Raw genomic sequence first — 18,104 nt, 5'->3', positions numbered from 1 at the left:
TCAATTATTTACAGAAGAGTGGGCCTGGTTGGCAGCCATCTGCCAGGTCCTTGGAAAATTTGAGGAGTCTACCCAGGTGGTGAGCGGCGATGCTGCAATCATTAGCGTCACCATTCCTCTGCTATGCATCTTGAGAAGTTCCCTGCAAAGCATAAAGGCAGACGCTTTGCGCTCGGAAACAGAGCCGGGGGAAGACAGTATGTCGCTGGATAGTCAGAGCACCCTCCTGTCTATATCTCAGCGCGTTCAGGAGGAGGAGCATGAGGAGGATGAGGAGGAGGGGGAAGAGACAGCTTGGCCCACTGCTCACGGTACCCATGCTGCTTGCCTGTCATCCTTTCAGCGTGTATGGCCTGAGGAGGAGGAAGAGGAGGAGGAGGAGGATCCTGAAAGTGATCTTCCTAGTGAAGACAGCCATGTGTTGCGTACAGGTACCCTGGCACACATGGCTGACTTCATGTTAGGATGCCTTTCTCGTGACCCTCGCTTTACACGCATTCTGGCCACTATGGATTACTGGGTGTACACACTGCTCGATCCACGGTATAAGGAGAGCCTTTCCACTCTCATTCCCGAAGAGGAAAGGGGTTCGAGAATGATGCTATACCACAGGGCGCTGGTGGACAAACTGATGGTAAACTTCCCATCCGACAGCGCTAGTGGCAGAAGGCGCAGTTCCGAGGGCCAGGTAGCAGGGGAGGCGCAGAGATCAGGCAGCATGTACAGCGCAGGCAGGGGAACATTCTCCAAGGCCTTTGCCAGCTTTATGGCTCCCCAGCAAGACTGTGTCACCGCTCCCCAGTCAAGGCTGAGTCGGCGGGAGCACTGTAAAAGGATGGTGAGGGAGTACGTAGCCGATCGCACGACCGTCCTCCGTGACGCCTCTGCCACCTACAACTACTGGGTGTCGAAGCTGGACACGTGGCCTGAACTCGCGCTGTATGCCCTGGAGGTGCTTGCTTGTCCTGCGGCTAGCGTCTTGTCAGACAGTGTGTTTAGTATGGCTGGGGGAATCATCACGGATAAGCGTACCCACCTGTCAACCGACAGTGCCGACAGGCTTACACTCATCAAGATGAACAAAGCCTGGATTTCCCCAGACTTCTCTTCTCCACCAGCGGACAGCAGCGATACCTAAGCAATACGTAGGCTGCACCCGCGGATGGAAGCATCGTTTTCTATCACCATCCAAAACGGGGACATTTCTGCTTCATCAATCTGTGTATAATATTCCTCCTCCTCCTCCTCCTGCTCCTTCTCCTGAAACCTCACGTAATCACGCCGAACGGGCAATTTTTCTTAGGGCCACAAGGCTCACTCATATAATTTTTCTAAACAATTTTTATACGTTTCAATGCTCTTAAAAGCGTTGAAACTTTAACTTGAACCAATTTTTCGTTAAACTGGGCTGCCTCCAGGCCTAGTTACCACTTAAGCCACATTAACCAAAGCGATTAATGGGTTTCACCTGACCTCTTGGTTGGCCATGGCCAATTTTTTGGATGTACATTAGTACTGTTGATACAGCAATTTTTGTGGGCCCTCGCCTACAGTGTAATCAAATGAATTTTTAGCCCACCTGCATTACAGCTGACGTTACATCCGCTGTGTTGGGCACTGCAATGGGATATTTTTTTGTACCGCCGTTGGCTTCCTGGCACCCACCCATGCTGTGGGTCCACAGAGAATTATAAATGCATCTGTTTCCACATCTAAAGAACCCCAGTCAGACTGGGGCATGCAGTGTGGGCCGAAGCCCACCTGCATTAAGCACGACATTACTACCTCAGCTGTGTTGGGCAATGCAATGGGATATTTTTATGTACCGCCGGTGGGTTCCAGGGAGCCACCCATGCTGTGGGTCCACAGGGAATTATAAATGCATCTGTTTCCACATCTAAAGAACCCCAGTCAGACTGGGGCATGCAGTGTGGGCCGAAGCCCACCTGCATTAAGCACGACATTACTACCTCAGCTGTGTTGGGCAATGCAATGGGATATTTTTATGTACCGCCGGTGGGTTCCAGGGAGCCACCCATGCTGTCGGTCCACAGGGACTTCACAATAGGGAGTTGTACCTGCCTGTGTCTATGAATTAAAAAACACGGTCTGACTGGGGCATGCAGACACCTTGACAGAATGAATAGTGTGTGGCACATAGGTTCCCTATTGCTATGCCCACGTGTGCAGCTCCTGATGGCGGTGGCACAGGATTATATTTCTCATTGCTTCTGTACAGCATTGTGGGCTGTGCCCAGAAGTGGCAGCAGAGTGTCATGCAGGCAGTGATTGTGCTTTGTTGGAGGTAGTGTGGTGCTTAGCTAAGGTATGCATTGCTAATGAGGGCTTTTCAGAAGTAAAAGTTGTTGGGGGGGGGCCACTCTTGCCGGTATTGTGGCTTAATAGTGGGACCTGTGAACTTGAGATGCAGCCCAACATGTAGCCCCTCGCCTGCCCTATCCGTTGCTGTGTCGTTCCCATCACTTTCTTGAATTTCCCCGATTTTCACAAATGAAAACCTTAGCGAGCATCGGCGAAATACAAAAATGCTCGGGTCGCCCATTGACTTCAATGGGGTTCGTTACTCGAAACGAACCCTCGAGCATCGCGAAAATTTCGTCCCGAGTAACGAGCACCCGAGCATTTTGGTGCTCGCTCATCTCTAATACTCACCTCCCTTCAGCTGCCAGGGCACAGACGCGTCTTCTCCTGCTGTCCCTTGCACTGTGGTGCTAAACTGCTGATCTATCACCAGCCGGGGATTTAAAATCCCCGCCTGCTGAATGAGCTGCCTCTGATTGGTCACAGCCTCACCAATCAGAGGCAGCTCTCACTCACACCCATTCATGAATTCAAGAATGGGTGAGTGCTGCCTCTGATTGGTCCCTGCGCTGAGTCAATCAGAGGCAGCACTCGCTCACCCATTCATGAATGGGTGTGAGTGAGAGCTGCCTCTGATTGGTGAGGCTGTGACCAATCAGAGGCAGCTCATTCAGCAGGCGGGGATTTTAAATCCCCGGCTGCTGAATACTACTCAGTGCAGTTCAGAAGAACTGCAGGCCAGATGCGGCTGAACTCCGGCTGCAGCGGAAAGGTGAGTATACATTTTTTTTTTTTTTTTTACACATTTTAGGATGATTTTCAGGAAAGGGCTTATATTTTTAAACCCTTCCCGAAAATTCATCCCGCGCTCGCCGGCAGCCCATTGCTTTCAATGGAGCCGGCTGTATTGCCGGCTCCATTGAATTCAATGGGCTAACATCATTCTTCTCTGCCACAGCTGTTACAGCTGTGGCAGAGGAGAATGATCTTTATGCTGACATAATTTTTTTTTTTTTTTTTACACATTTTAGGATGATTTTCAGGTAAGGGCTTATATTTTTAAGCCCTTCCCGAAAATTCATCGCGCGCTCGCCGGCAGCCCATTGCTATCTTATCTCTATCTATCTGTCTATCTATCTATCTATCTATCTATCTATCTATCTATCTATCTATCTATCTATCTCATATCTATCTATCTATCTACCTGTCTATCCATCTATCTCATATCTATCCATCTCCTATCTATCTATCTATCTATCTATCTATCTATCTATCTATCTATCTATCTATCTATCTATCTATATATCTATCTCATATCTATCTATCTATTTATCTCATATCTATCTATCTATCTATCTATCTATCTCATATCTATCTATCTATCTATCTATCTATCTGTCTATCTATCCATCCGTCGATCCAATTATCCATCCCATATCTGTCTGTCTATCTGTTATCTGTGTCTTATGTTTTTTCCTTTCTTCCTAGCCTAAAGTTGAAGTACTTGGATATAGGGAAGTCCTAATAAAAACTACATGTCCGAGATGTTATGTTGATAAAAGACGTCCTGTGTTATGTGTACTCCCTGTATTCTGTATCAGGATGGTTTCCAGACTGCAGCAGTCTGAGGCTGTTCTTTCTATAACACATATTTTCCCACAGCAGGAAATAAGTGTCACGCTGTCCCTCAGACTGGTCTGACACGAGCGCTTAGTAATTGCGGATTCCCTGAGCAATGGATCCGCGGTAATACGGGGATCATTCAAATGCACTGGATAACACTGTTCCACTCACATTCGCGGATTGGAATTGCGCAATCTGCTTGCAGGAGAGTAGAACGCAGCATGTTCTATGTTACTGCGGAATCCGTGACATAGAGCCCATTGTGCTCTGTGGTTGCAGATATACCTGCAGCCCATATGTAATTACTTTACATATGGGCTGCAGGTACTGATGTCATTGCTAACCGATAGCACGGGAAATATAAACAAAAAAAAAGGTGTACTGTGCATGACCACCTATGTGAGTACGCAGTCATCCGCAGTACATTACGTGGCCATACGCACGGACACAGCCGTCTCACTGCTGGAATCTGCTGCAGAATCCGCATACGGCCATGTGTGCCCAGCATCAGTAATTACCTCTTATCTACCAAAATCTTAGCTGTCAGATGGACAACTATTGACAGGTCTCATATGTGACAACTACTGTAAGCCCCGCCCCCTTTTGTGTAATGTGTAAGATGTCGGCTGTATAGTCTTGTTGGATTTTTGTTTGCATTTGCCTGCCTACTGCTTCTCAATTGACCCGCAGCTCTTCTCCGTCCCCCTTTATTACCAGCTCAGCAGTTGAGCATCGATCCCTCTTATCTCGGGCTCCTTTATTCTAACGTTTATATATTCATTGTGTGCAGCGTACGGGTCAATGAAGTGACCACATTCCAGCGGATAGAGATGCCAGCTCACTGACTGCCTAAACTCATTCCATATGGTTTGTCATGCACCAGAGGCCACGAGGCTAAATGTCAGCAGAATTATTGTAGATTCATAGATTAATTTAATATATCTAGATGATGACATATTGTATTACAATGCACTCCACTAAGCCAGATCTGAGATACAAGTGAAGGTCGCCGGTCACCGCAGTACATGGCGCTACCTGTATTCATTACATAAGAAGCCGAAGACTCTGAGAACATCTCAAGATTCTGCGCTCGGTGCAGAAAGGATGGGCTGAATGAGCAATACAAGGGAAATACTGAGCACCATGAGGGGATCTATAAAGAGAGTCTGTGCAAAAGTTTTAGGCAGGTGTGGAAAGAATGCTGCAAAGTAAGAAAATTTTCAGCAGTAGAAGGGTTAATAGTTTATTTAAAATTCTAAGTGAGCGAACAAAAAATATATATAAATCACATCAGAATTTGGCATGACCGACCTTTACCTTCATAAGAGCTTTAGATCTTCCATGAACTAAGCACAGATCTTCTATGAATGTCGGCTCGCTCCAATCCTTCGGTCTCCATGTAATCCTAGACAGACTGGATAATGTGAGATCAAGGCACTATGGGGGCCAAATCATCACTTCCAGGACTCCTTGTTCTTCTTTATGCTGAATATAGTTCATGATGACATTGGTTACATATTTGGGGTCGTGATCCTGCTGCAGAAGAAATTTGGAGCCAATGAGATTCCGCTCTTTGAAGACATTATATGATGGTTAAGGATTTGCCTGTATTTTTCAGCATTGAGGACACCATTAATCCTGACTAAATCCCCAACTCCATTTGCAGAAATGGAGCCTCAAACTTCCAAGGAAGCTCCACCATGCTTCACTGCTGCCTGCAGACACTCATTATTGTACTGCTCTCCACCATGCTTCACTGCTGCCTGCAGACACTCATTATTGTACCGCTCTCCACAATGCTTCACTGCTGCTTGCAGACAGTCATTATTGTGCTGCTCTCCACCATACTTCACTGCTGCCTGAGGACACTCATTATTGTGCCGCTCTCCACCATGGTTCACTGCTGCCTGCAGACACTCATTATTGTACCGCTCTCCACTATGCTTCACTGCTGCCTGCAGACACCCATTATTTTACCGCTCTTCAGCGCTTGACCGAACAAACTCCCTTCTGTTACAGCCCAATACTTCATGTTTTGTCTCCTTAGTCCAGAGCACCTGCTGCCATTTCTCTGCACCCTGTTTCCTATGTTTTTGTGCATAGTTGAGTTCCTTGGCCTTGTTTCTACATGGAAGGTATGGCTTTTTGATCACAAGTCTTCCATGATGACCACTTCTAGGCAGACTTCTACAAACAGTAGATGTGTGTACCTGGGTCCCATTGGTTTCTGTAAGTTCTGAGCTGATGGCACTGCTGGGCATCACCTGATTTCAAAAGGAAGTTTGCATGATATGTCTCTCTTCTGCTGCACAGTTTCCTTGGTCAACCACTGTATCTGCGGTCATAGAATCATAGAATGGTAAAGTTGGAAGGGACTTCCAGGGTCATCGTGTCCAACCTCCTGCTCAATGCAGGATTTACTAAATCATCCTAGACAAATGTCTGTCCGGTCTCTGTTTGAAGACTTCCATTTTTTGCAGACCCCTCACCATCCTCGTAGCTCTTCTCTGAACTTGCTTCAGTTTGTCGATATCTTTTTAGTATTGGGGTGCCCAGAACTGGACACAGGTGAGGTCTGACCAAGAAAGGGTAGAGGGGAATAATTACCTTAAAGGGGTTGTCTCGCGAAAGCAAGTGGGGTTAAGTACTTCTGTATGGCCATATTAATGCACTTTGTAATATACATTGTGCATTAAATATGAGCCATACAGAAGTTATTCACTTACCTGCTCCGTTGCTGGCGTCCCCGTCTCCATGGCTCCGTCTAATTTTGGTGTCTTCTTGCTTTTTTAGACGCGCTTGCGCAGATGGGTCTTCTCCCTTCGGCTGGGCTCGGCAGCAGCGGCGTTTTGGCTCCGCCCCCTTGTACGCGTCATCGTGTAGCTCCGCCCCATGACGTGTGCCGATTCCAGCCTCCTGAGTATGATCACTCAGCCAGTTCTGAATCCACCTAACAGTTGCCTTGTCAATCCCATGTTTGATCATCTTTTCAATAAGGAGGTTATGAGATACTTTGTCAATTGCTTTACTTAAGTCAAGATATACTATATTCACCACATTTTCCTGATCAACTCAGTCAGTAATTCTGTCACAGAATAAAATTAGATTAGTCTGGCATGACTTGCTTGTTACAAACCCATGCTGGCTCTGGTTAATTATTCAATTTTTATCCAAGTACTTCCATACATGCTGTTTAATAATTTGTTCAGAGATCGTTCTAAGTATAGAAGTCAGGCTCACAGGCCTGTAGTTTCCTGGATCCTCCTTCTTCCCTTTTTTGAAGAAAGGACAACATTTGCTCTTCTCCAATCTTCTGGGACTTCTTCTTTTCTCCAGGAATTTTCAAAGATTACAGCAAGTGGCTCAGAAATTACCTCTGCTGCTTCCTTTAGTATCCTAGGATGTAATTCATCTGGACCTTGAGACTTGAATGCATATGGGTTAGCTAAGTATTCCTTCACTATCTATCTGCTTGTAGATAGCCTGGATTATTTTATTCCCCCAATAGTATAGGGAAGGTCAGTTGATGTTACATTATTTTCTGAGAGAAAACAGATACAAAATAGAAATGTAAAAGTTCACCTTCTCAACATCAGTTTTAACCAATTCACCATTGTTATCCTGGTAAACATCCTTTAATATTTGTTACTGTTGTTTTGCTATTGACATACCCCCAAATTCTTTTTTATTGCTTTTCGCCTCTGTTGCAAGCCTCAATTCATTATTAGCTTTAGCTTTTCTGACACTTGCCCTACAGTTTCTGCAGACCGCATTATATTCTTCTTTAGATATTCACCCTCTTTCCATTTGATAAACACATTTTCTTCCTTTTAGCATGTATCTAAGTTCTGTGTTCATCCATCCTTGTCTCTTTAAATGCTTCCCATTCTTCCTTCTTTTAGTGATTGTTAACAAATGTGCTTTGAGAATCTCCTTTTGCAATATTTCCTAACCTTCTTGGACATTTCTGTCCTTAAGAACATCCAGCCATTGGATTCTTCCTATCCTCTTTCTGAGTTCATTAAAATCTGCCTTTCTGAAATCCAACCTTGAGGTCTAAGTTTTCTCAGGTCTTCCTCCCCTTTTTATCCAAAAGGATATCATGATCACAGCCTCCTAAGGTCCCAGCCACTCTTACTTCCTCAACCATTACCTCCCTGTTGGTAATGTTCCTTTCATAAGGGACGACAGTCAGCTAAACTTCTGCACAAGAGATGACCTCACTGCTTTGCCACTGGATCACTGGCTTCTTGCTTAGTGCTACACTGCCTATGTGAAGCGCTAGTATTTACACGGAATGAGAAACCAGAGATCCAGCAATAGTTTTTATGATAACTGAAAGTCAGCGATAACAACTTGTGAACGAATAGTGAGCAATTTTTTTGCATTTACACTGCCTGATTATCACTCAAATTTGTTTTTTTGAACAAATTTTGAGCGATAATCATTACATGTAAACGGGTCATACGAATTAGGTCCAAGATAGTCAATCCACTTGTTTTCTCTTTTACCTTTTTCTACCTCTTCTACCTGTTTGTCTCTCTCTCTCTCTCTGTCTGCCTCTCCCTATCTGTCTCTTTCATTGTCTGTCTCTCTCTCTGTGTATCTCTCTGTTTCTCTCCCTCTTTCTGTCTTGGTATTGCTTTGTCTCTCTGTCTGTCTCTTTCATTCTCTCTCTGTCTTTCTCTGTCCCTCTCTGTCTGTTTATCGCTCTCTTTCTATTGCTCTCTCTTTTTGTCTCTATTGCTCTCTCTCTCTGCCTTTCTATTGCTTTCTCTATTGCTTTATCTGGGTCTCTCTATCGCTCTTTCTCTGTCTATTGCTCTTGCTCTGTCTGTCCATCACTCTCTCTCTCTGTCTTTCTATCACTCTTTCTCTGTCTGTTTCTCGCTGTCTCTCTATTGCTTTCACTCGCTATTTGTTTGCCCATTGCTCTCTCTCTGCCTCTCTATGCTCCCTCTGTGTTTCTCTGTCTCTATTGCTCTCTCTGTTTCTCTCTGTCTCTCTATTGCTATCTCTGTCTATCATTTTCTCTTTCCGTCTCTCTATTGCTTTCTCTCTATTGCTCTATCTCTGTTTCTCTATCACTCTCCCTCTGTCTGTTTCTCTATTGCTCTCTGTCTGTCTCTCTATTGTTCTCCCTGTCTGTCTCTCTATCACTCTGTCTCTCTATTGCTCTCTTTCTGTGTCTGTCTCTTTATTGCTCTCTCTCTCTGTCTCTTTATCATCATCTCTCCAGTGCTCTCTTTCTGTCTGTCTCTCTATTGCTCTCTCTGCCTCTCTATTGCTCTCTCTATCTGTCTGTCTGTCTCTCTATCACTCTGTCTGTCTCTCTATTACTCTCTCTGTCTTTCCTACTAGTTTCTCTCTCTTTATATCTATTACTTTCTCCCTCTGTCTATCGCTTTCTCTCTGTATTTCTATCACTCTTTCTCTCAATGTCTCTCTATTGCTCCCCCTCTCTCTCTATCGCTCTATTACTCTGTCTGTCTATTGCTCTCTCTCTGTCTCTTTATTGTTGTCTCTCTCTATCGTTGTCTCTCTCTGTCTTTCTATTGCTCTTTCTCTCACTGTGTCTCTCTCTATCACTCTCTCTGTCTCTATTGCTCTTTGTCTCTCTATTGTTTTCTCTCTATCACTGTCTCTCACTCTGTCTCTCTCTCGTTCTTGGTTGGGCAGTGTACGGTGAAGTTAGCAGTGTATGCTGCGTTGCAACCAATGCTTCACTTATTCCAGCGCATGCCTGAAGCACAGCAGCGCCGCCCATAGACTTAACATTCTAACTTTCAACCCGCCTGACAGTCCCTGAATGTATTAAACTCACATTTGATGATTTTACGGCACCGGTGAGCCTGTGTGTCATCTAATGACACCAACATCATACACCAAAGTTACAGCAAAGGGGTCAAAGTGCAGTGCAGGAAAAAGCATGTCGGCTTATTTATATTAGATTTTCCCAGGCACAGACCTCATCATATATTAGGCATATGTCAGCACCTATGTACACCTACGCAGAAATGTACGCAAATGTGTGACATTTTTATGCCAGAAGCTGACGTAAAAGGCTTCATAAATGTCCCCACATGAGTGGAATTTGACAGTTCTTACTGACTCCTAAAGAAATGCATCAAATAACATCGTTTTATTTCAAGGTCACTTCTGTTTTGAAAGGGCAAGGACAAGAAGTGGGAATGTCAGCTGTCAAAAGCCATTAACGTAATCCTAGTTATTAAGCGTAATTAGTAAAAATCTCCAATCATCACTGTGGAGAGAAGACTCATTACTTCTGGAGCACTGTAATAATTAAGATTGTAATATTACATTGAAGGGGATTTATCACTATTCTAACTGATTATTAGTTTTCATTTTCCTAATCTGTTTTCATTCTATAGATGTCATTTAGGGCCTTTTTACACCCGTGTGTTGCTGATCCATCTGGGGAACAGCAAAATGAAAAGGAATGCATAGAAGCAGAAATTCTTCCGTTTCAATTTATTTGTGTTTGACTTCTCCTTCTCACTGGGGCAGAGAAGTCTATATAATAGTTGGAAGCCCTTCACAGTATAGACATGTAATAAAAGAGTTACATTTTATTGAGACTGTTTAAAAACAGGCCACAAAGTTAAGTTGCTTGTGTCTAGGTCCCATATAATAGGAGACGGAACGCAGGCAGCTGAAACATACACACATATATTAATCTCAGTCAAGAACACTAATAGGAACATCTATAAGTAAGTCCCTTACTGGGAGTCAGAGTCTCGATATTAGCCTATCTTGTCTAATTAATAAAAGACAGTAGGAGTCTGACCACCTCAGGTATTGTGGAAATTTCATATACCTTCTCTTATACAGGGGTTAGTAGATGTATAATGAATGTGCAATCGTTACGTTCTCAATTCATTTAGTACATGGGTAAGATCGCAGTGTTAATGATGTACTGTTGTACACCCCCAGTAAAAATTACTTTTGGTCCGTGGTTCAACGCGTTTCCCTGCCACGATGGCACTTCATCAGGAACCCCTGAACCTACACAGAGATAGGGGCTAGTGAATACTGTACCCCAAGTGTGCGATTAGACCCAGTTCAGCAGATGTGTTGTCTGAGTACTAACAAGTAGATGACCTGAGGCTGAAGAGCAGACCGCCTAAAATGATTGTCAGGCTACTGAGCAGGAGGGCGCAGCTATCTGTCACAGGTGAACCTTTTGATTGGTACAATTCTTGGTCCAATTTTTGTGCACTTACTGCCTTCAATAGGGAAATAGCCCCATGTTTCACCAAACAGCTTCACTATAATCTCAGTTTAGTCAGTGATACCAAACTCTATACCAAGTCGATGTTGTCTAGCTGATAATAGAACATAGTCGTTTGAGCCCAGCTGAAATCTCTGTTATAGTGAAATCCCTCTCTAACTCTTTTTGCTCGCTGTTTATTAGTAAAATGTCTAAACTCATTGACTTTCAGAAAAGAGACTTTTAAGTCTTGCTTATAGCCCCACTAGCTAATATAAGCCCAATCGCCCTGCCTGCAAGTTTCTAAGTAGATGCATAAAATAATAAATGATGGAGTATAGCCTGTAGCCCTGATGATGGACTGCTGGCATCATACAGATGCAGTCCACCATCAGGTGCATAAAAATTAGACTAGGGGCTTAGTCAGACGGGCGTTTTTAGCCGCGATTTGCGCATGCGTCCGACGATTTTATAAAACCATTGCTTTGCAATGGTATCGGACACATGAGCGCTTTTTATGCGCTCGTCCGATAAATTATAGAACAGAAAGCGCAGATCGCACCTATGTGCGATCTGCGATTCCTGTTCTCTTCTCTATATGCGCTCAATGGGGCCGGCGGCAGCAGCGCCGACCCCATTGAGAACATATAGAATACAAATCATTCTTCTCTGCCACAGCTGTAACAGCTGTGGCAGAGAAGAACGATGTTTGCCCATTGAATTCAATGGAGCCGGCAATACAACCGTCTCCATTGAAAGCAATGGGCTGCCGGCGAGCGCGGGATAAATTGTCGGGAAGGGCTTAAATATATAAGCCCTTCCCTGCAATTCATTCTAAAATGTGTTAAAATAAAAAAAAAATGTATACTCACCTTTCCGCTGCAGCCGGAGTTCTGCCGCGGCCGCTGTCAGTTCTCCTGAACTGCTTCTCGGCACTATTCAGCCGGCGGGGCTTTAAAATCCCCGCCTGCTGAATGATCTGCCTCTGATTGGTCACAGCGGGAGCTGCCCCTGATTGGTCCCGCTGAGCCAATGAGGGGCAGTAGGCACTCACCCATTCATGAATGGGTGTGTGAGTGAAACCTGCCTCTGATTGGTCAGGCTGTGACCAATCAGAGGCAACTCATTCAGCAGGCGGGGATTTTAAAGCCCCGCCGGCTGAATAGTGCCGAGAAGCAGTTCAGGAGAACTGACAGCGGCCGCGGCTGGACTCCGGCTGCAGCGGAAAGGTGAGTATACAATTTTTTTTTATTTTAACACATTTTAGGATGAATTGCAGGGAAGGGCTTATATATTTAAGCCCTTCCCGACAATTCATCCCACACTCGCCCGCAGCGCATTGCTTTCAATGGAGCCGGCTGTATTGCCGTCTCCATTGAATGCAATGCGCTGGACAGCTCTGGCCCGTTTCTAATGAAACACGGCTAGGAGCAGATTTTCGGGCGTTTTTTCGGCTGATTTTTTGGCGCCGGTCACGCGATTTGCGCATGCGCATCCGTCATGCGATGCGCAAATCGCGCGAAAAAATGCCCGTGTGACTAAGGCCTAAGGGCGCTTTCATGTGACAGTTTTTGTGTTCAGTTTTTTGTGATTTTTTTTTTGCCTGCGTTCTGTCTCCTATTATATGGGAGCAAGATGCATGCCACTTAGGTTTGTGCCCCATTTTTTAAACAGTCTCAATAAAATGTAACTCTTTTGTTATATGCTTTACTGTGAAAGGTATTTGACTTCTCCATTCCAGTTTTTGCATTGAATGAAGAGCGCAGACTGCTGGGCATTAGTCTCCAGTTTTGGAATACAGATAGATCCTTTATTTACTGCATTGTACTCAATGGGAAGCAAATAGAACTAGAAGACTGTCTGTTTTTCACTTTTTCATTTTTAGTTTTCGGCATGGTGGTGCTTCTTCAATGAATGTGGTTAGCACTGTTGCCTTGCAATGCTGATGGTAAAAGTGATGTTAATTTTGAAAACTCCATATAGCCGTCACCCTTGAACCTACAACTCCGACATGGCAAGGCAGCAGTGTTAATAACTGAGCCACCACACCTTGTTGTGAACTTGGTCTAATTGTAGCATTGAGACTCTAGGTTCACATCTATCTATGGACAACATCTGCATGGAGGTTGTATATTTTCATCATGTTTACTCTTCCTCAGCATGGTGGCTCAGTTGTTAGAGCTGCTGTCTTGCAGTGCTGACATTTTAGGTTCAAATCAGACCAAGAGTGACGGCTGGATGGACGTTCTCAAAGTTAATGTTGTCCTTGATGTGATTTGACCTAGGACACCAACATTGTAAGGCAACAGTGCTAACCCCTGAGGCACATTCACTGAAGAGCTACTACCACCATAACATTTTAAATGCTGAAAAACAGATGTAAGCAGAAACCTTATGGGCGCTTTCCATTTCACTTTTGATTTCAGTTTTTAATAAAACTGGATCAGTCAAAAAAAGTACATAAAAATGTAGCCTTATTCTGTATTCCTCATGTGGTTGTTGGAGCAGTTTTAAAAAAGTGCAATTATCATGTGCATTAGTCAGTGTGCAGGGGAAGGGAGGCGGGGCGACACCAGCTGGTAAAGTAAAGGGACAGACCTTGTTCAGTTCCTGTCGTTGTGCTGTAATTGCATAGTAGTTTGTGGGAAGTACACATCCAACAATTATAGCACTGGGTAAGAAAGAGTCAAAGGTGTTGTTTGAGTTATTCCAAAACTGGAAAGAGTATAGTTAGGATAGCACCTCGAAGGAGTGAAAATAAAAGATAAAGCAATTTTCCAAAATTTTTTTGGAAGAGGACTTACCTGGTGTGGGCACCTGGATACAAATGTTAAATTGGATAACCAGGCGCCCCACCTGTAGTCTTGGTCTTTGTATCTTAGTTAGATCCTCTTACACCATAGGCATCCGATCCAATAGAGGAGAGCTGCAAGGATCCGGAAAACTCCGAAGGACACAACAAACACAATTATAAAAAATTCCTGCGCTCATAAGAGAACTTTTTGTTCCAATATATCCACTTTTCACAAATGGAAAAATAAGTTTCCTCTTTTTTCATTTTTGAAAAATGTATATACTGGAACAAAAATTCTTATGAGCACAGGAATTTTGTTTATGAGGCCTAGGTCACACGGGCGTTTTTTCCCGTGATTTGCGGATCGCGTGACGGATGCGCATACGCAAATCGCGTGACCGGGGCCGAAAAATCGCCCGAAAAAACTGCTCCTAGCCGCGTTTCATTAGAAACGGGCCGGAGCTGTCCAGCGCATTGAATTCAATGGAGCCGGCAATACAGCCGGCTCCATTGAATGCAATGGGCTGCGGGCGATCTCACGATGAATTCAGCTGAGAGCTGCCCCTGATTGGTCCCTGCGCTGAGCCAATCAGAGGCAGCACTCACTCACCCATTCATGAATTCATGAATGGGTAAGTGAGAGCTGCCTCAGATTGGTGAGGCTGTGACCAATCAGAGGCAGCTCATTCAGCAGGCGGGGATTTTAAATCCCCGGCTGCTGAATACTACTCAGAGCAGTCCAGGAGAACTGCCGGCCGGCCGCGGCTGAACTCCATCTGCCGGGACCAGGTGAGTATATATATATGTTTTTGTTTTTACACATTTCTGGATGAATTTCAGGGAAGGGCTTATATTTTTAAGCCCTTCCCGAAAATTCATTGTGCGATTGCCGACAGCCCATTGCTTTCAATGGAGCCGGCTGTATTGCCGGCTCCATTGAATTCAATGGGCAAACATCATTCTTCTCTGCCACAGCTGTTACAGAATGATTTGTCTACTATATGTTCTCAATGGGGTCGGCGCTGCTGCCACCGGCCCCATTGAGCGCATATAGAGAAGAGAACAGGAATCGCAGATCGTAGATAGGTGCGATCTGCAATTTCTGTTCTATAATTTATCGGACGAGCACATAAAAAGCGCTCATGTGTCCGATACCATTGCAAAGCAATGGTTCTCTAAGATCGCAGATCGCATGCGCAGGCGCAGGTCGCACGGAAAATCCCCCATGTGACCGAGGCCTAATTCTGTTTGTTCTGTTCTAAAACTGGAAAGAGGGCAGGAAATAGTAAAGAACAAAAGAAAAAACTAAGTTTAACTTTACCTTTCTCTTTCACCGCTGATCCAGTGCAGTCGCTCCCTCACCACTCAGCACTCATGCTCTTTTACTTGGCTGCAGTGGTGACGTTCTGTATACATACATGGCTGGTCGTAAAAACAGGTGAACAGGCGCACAAATCTAACGGGCCCCAGCGCATATACGCCAAGGCTGCAATGCCATCGGGCGGTGAGAGACAATTTAGCTCTGCTAAGCTGTTCTCCCCCTCGCCAGCTCGCTGCAAGGGGAGGAGGCGGAACAGGGCGGGAGCTAGTGTGCTACGCTTTGCTCCACCCCCATCCCACCCCCTCACATTGCAAACAGCCAGCAAAGAGTGGAGAGGGGGAGAGAAGGGGGAGGGAGTTTAGCCGTCACACTCCCACACAATAACTCCACACAATTACTGCTATACAAAGTTTATAAAGTTTTTTTTTTACTACTTCAGCTCAAAAAAAACTTTTTGAGGTGTCCGGCGTTAATAAAATGCCAACTTTCCTCACCTTATAAATTCAATGCAAAAATAATTGGACAGACTAGCTTCCTTGAAGTTGGGATGGATGAGCTGGAATATCTATATATATAAAGCTCAAAGCCCTCACTGACTCACTGACTCACTCACTGACTGACTGACTGACTGACTGACTGACTGACTGACTCACCAAAAGTTCTCCAACTTCCCGATGTCGTAGAAACATGAAATTTGGCGCAAGCATAAATTATCTCCAAAATAGGAAAAGTAATTGGGTCCCAACTCGATTATTCAATTCTAGCGCAAAAGAATTGGCGTAGAAATTTAACGTACATTATCTAAATCACTCACTTCCCAATGTCATAGAAATGGGAAATTTGGCACGAGCATTGATTATGTCATAAATAGGAAAAGTTAATAGGTCCCAACTCGATTGTTGAATTCTATGCACAAAAGAATTGGCGTCAAAATTTTACGTACATAATCTAAATCTCTCACTTCCCAATGTCATTTGGCACGAGCATTGATTATATCATAAATAGGAAAAGCGAATGGGTCCCAACTCGATTATTCAATTCTAGCGCAAAAGAATTGGCGTCGAAATTTTACGTGCGGAATGTAATTTTCTCACTTTCCGGTGTCATAGAAACGGGAAATTTGGCACGAGCATTGATTCTGTCATAAATAGGAAAAGTGAATGGGTCCCAACTCGATTGTTCAATTCTATGCGCAAAAGCATTAGCGTCCAAATTTTACGTACGGAATCTAATTTTCTCACTTTCTGATGTCATAGAAACATGAAATTTGGCAGAAGCATTGATTATGTCATAAATAGGAAAAGCTAATAGGTCCCAACTCCATTATTCAATTCTATCGCAAAAGAATTAGCGTCCAAATTTTACGTGCGGAATGTAATTTTCTCACTTGCCGGTATCATAAAAACTGGAAATTTGGCATGAGCATTGATAATGTCATAAATAGGAAATATTAATAGGTCCCAACTCCATTATTCAATTCTAGCGCAAAAGAATTAGCGTCCAAATTTTACGTGCGGAATGTAATTTCTTTATTTCCAGTGTCATAGAAACAGGAAATTTGGCACAAGCATTAATTATGTCATAAATAGTAAAAGCTAATGGGTCCCAACTCCATTATTCAATTCTATGCGCAAAAGAATTAGCGTCCAAATTTTACGTACGGAATCTAATTTTCTCACATTCCAGTGTCATAGAAACGGGAAATTTGGCACGAGCATTGATTTTGTCATAAATAGGAAACGCTAATGGGTCTCAACTCCATTATTGAATTCTATGCGCAAAAGAATTAGCGTCCAAATTTTACGTACAGAATCTAATTTTCTCACTTTCCGTTGTCATAGAAACAGGAAATTTGGCACGAGCATTGAGTATGTCATAGGAAAAGCTAATGGGTCCAAACTCGACTATTCAATTCTATGCGCAAAAGAATTAGCGTCCAAATTTTACGTGCGGAATGCAATTTTCTCACTTTCCGGTGTCATAGAAACGGGAAATTTGGCACGAGCATTGATTATGTCATAAATAGGAAAAGCCAATGGGTCCCAACTCCATTATTCAATTCTATGCGCAAAAGAATTAGCGTCCAAATTTTACGTACATAATCCAAATCTCTCACTTCCCAATGTCATAGAAACATGAAATTTGGCACAAGCATTGATTGTGTCATAAATATGAAAAGTTAATAGGTCCCAACTCGATTATTCAATTCTAAGCGCAAAAGAATTAGTGTCCAAATTTTATGTACGTAATCTAATTCTCTCACTTCCTGATGTCATTTTATATGAAGGAAACGTCGCATGGTTACCTCCACGTGGTGTTTCCTGGGTAACGCAGAGAACTATGCAAAATGGTGAACATATGTTTTTCCTCGGTATCTCTAAAGTAACCACGACTTCATAAGATTTTCCGTGTGAACACCAGATAAACACCAGTACCAAATTAACTCGGGCGAAGCCGGGTATATCAGCTAGTACTATATAAAATGCTTATACTGTCTAAAATCCTCTACTATCTATGGACTCTCCCTATACCCATCCTGATCACAACCTTCTCTTCCCTCCACAAACAAAACCCCGAGTAGCCTTCTCTCTAATGACCAAAAATAAAAAACATGGTGGTCTAAGCCTAGCTAACCTCCAAAACTACCGTAACTTATTTTTGATCGACCAAATCAAAGACGTATGCGCTACTCATCCCGACAAAACATGGCCATCACTAGTATCTCACTTTGCACAAATCTCAGACTGGAAATCCTATTTCTTGGCCCTCTCTAGCCTCCCGACTCACTCGTCCTCCTCATATACTCTCCCACT

This window comes from Eleutherodactylus coqui, chromosome 8 (assembly GCF_035609145.1).
Source record: "Eleutherodactylus coqui strain aEleCoq1 chromosome 8, aEleCoq1.hap1, whole genome shotgun sequence".
Taxonomy (NCBI): domain Eukaryota; kingdom Metazoa; phylum Chordata; class Amphibia; order Anura; family Eleutherodactylidae; genus Eleutherodactylus; species Eleutherodactylus coqui.
Note: the sequence above shows the minus strand (reverse complement) of the source record.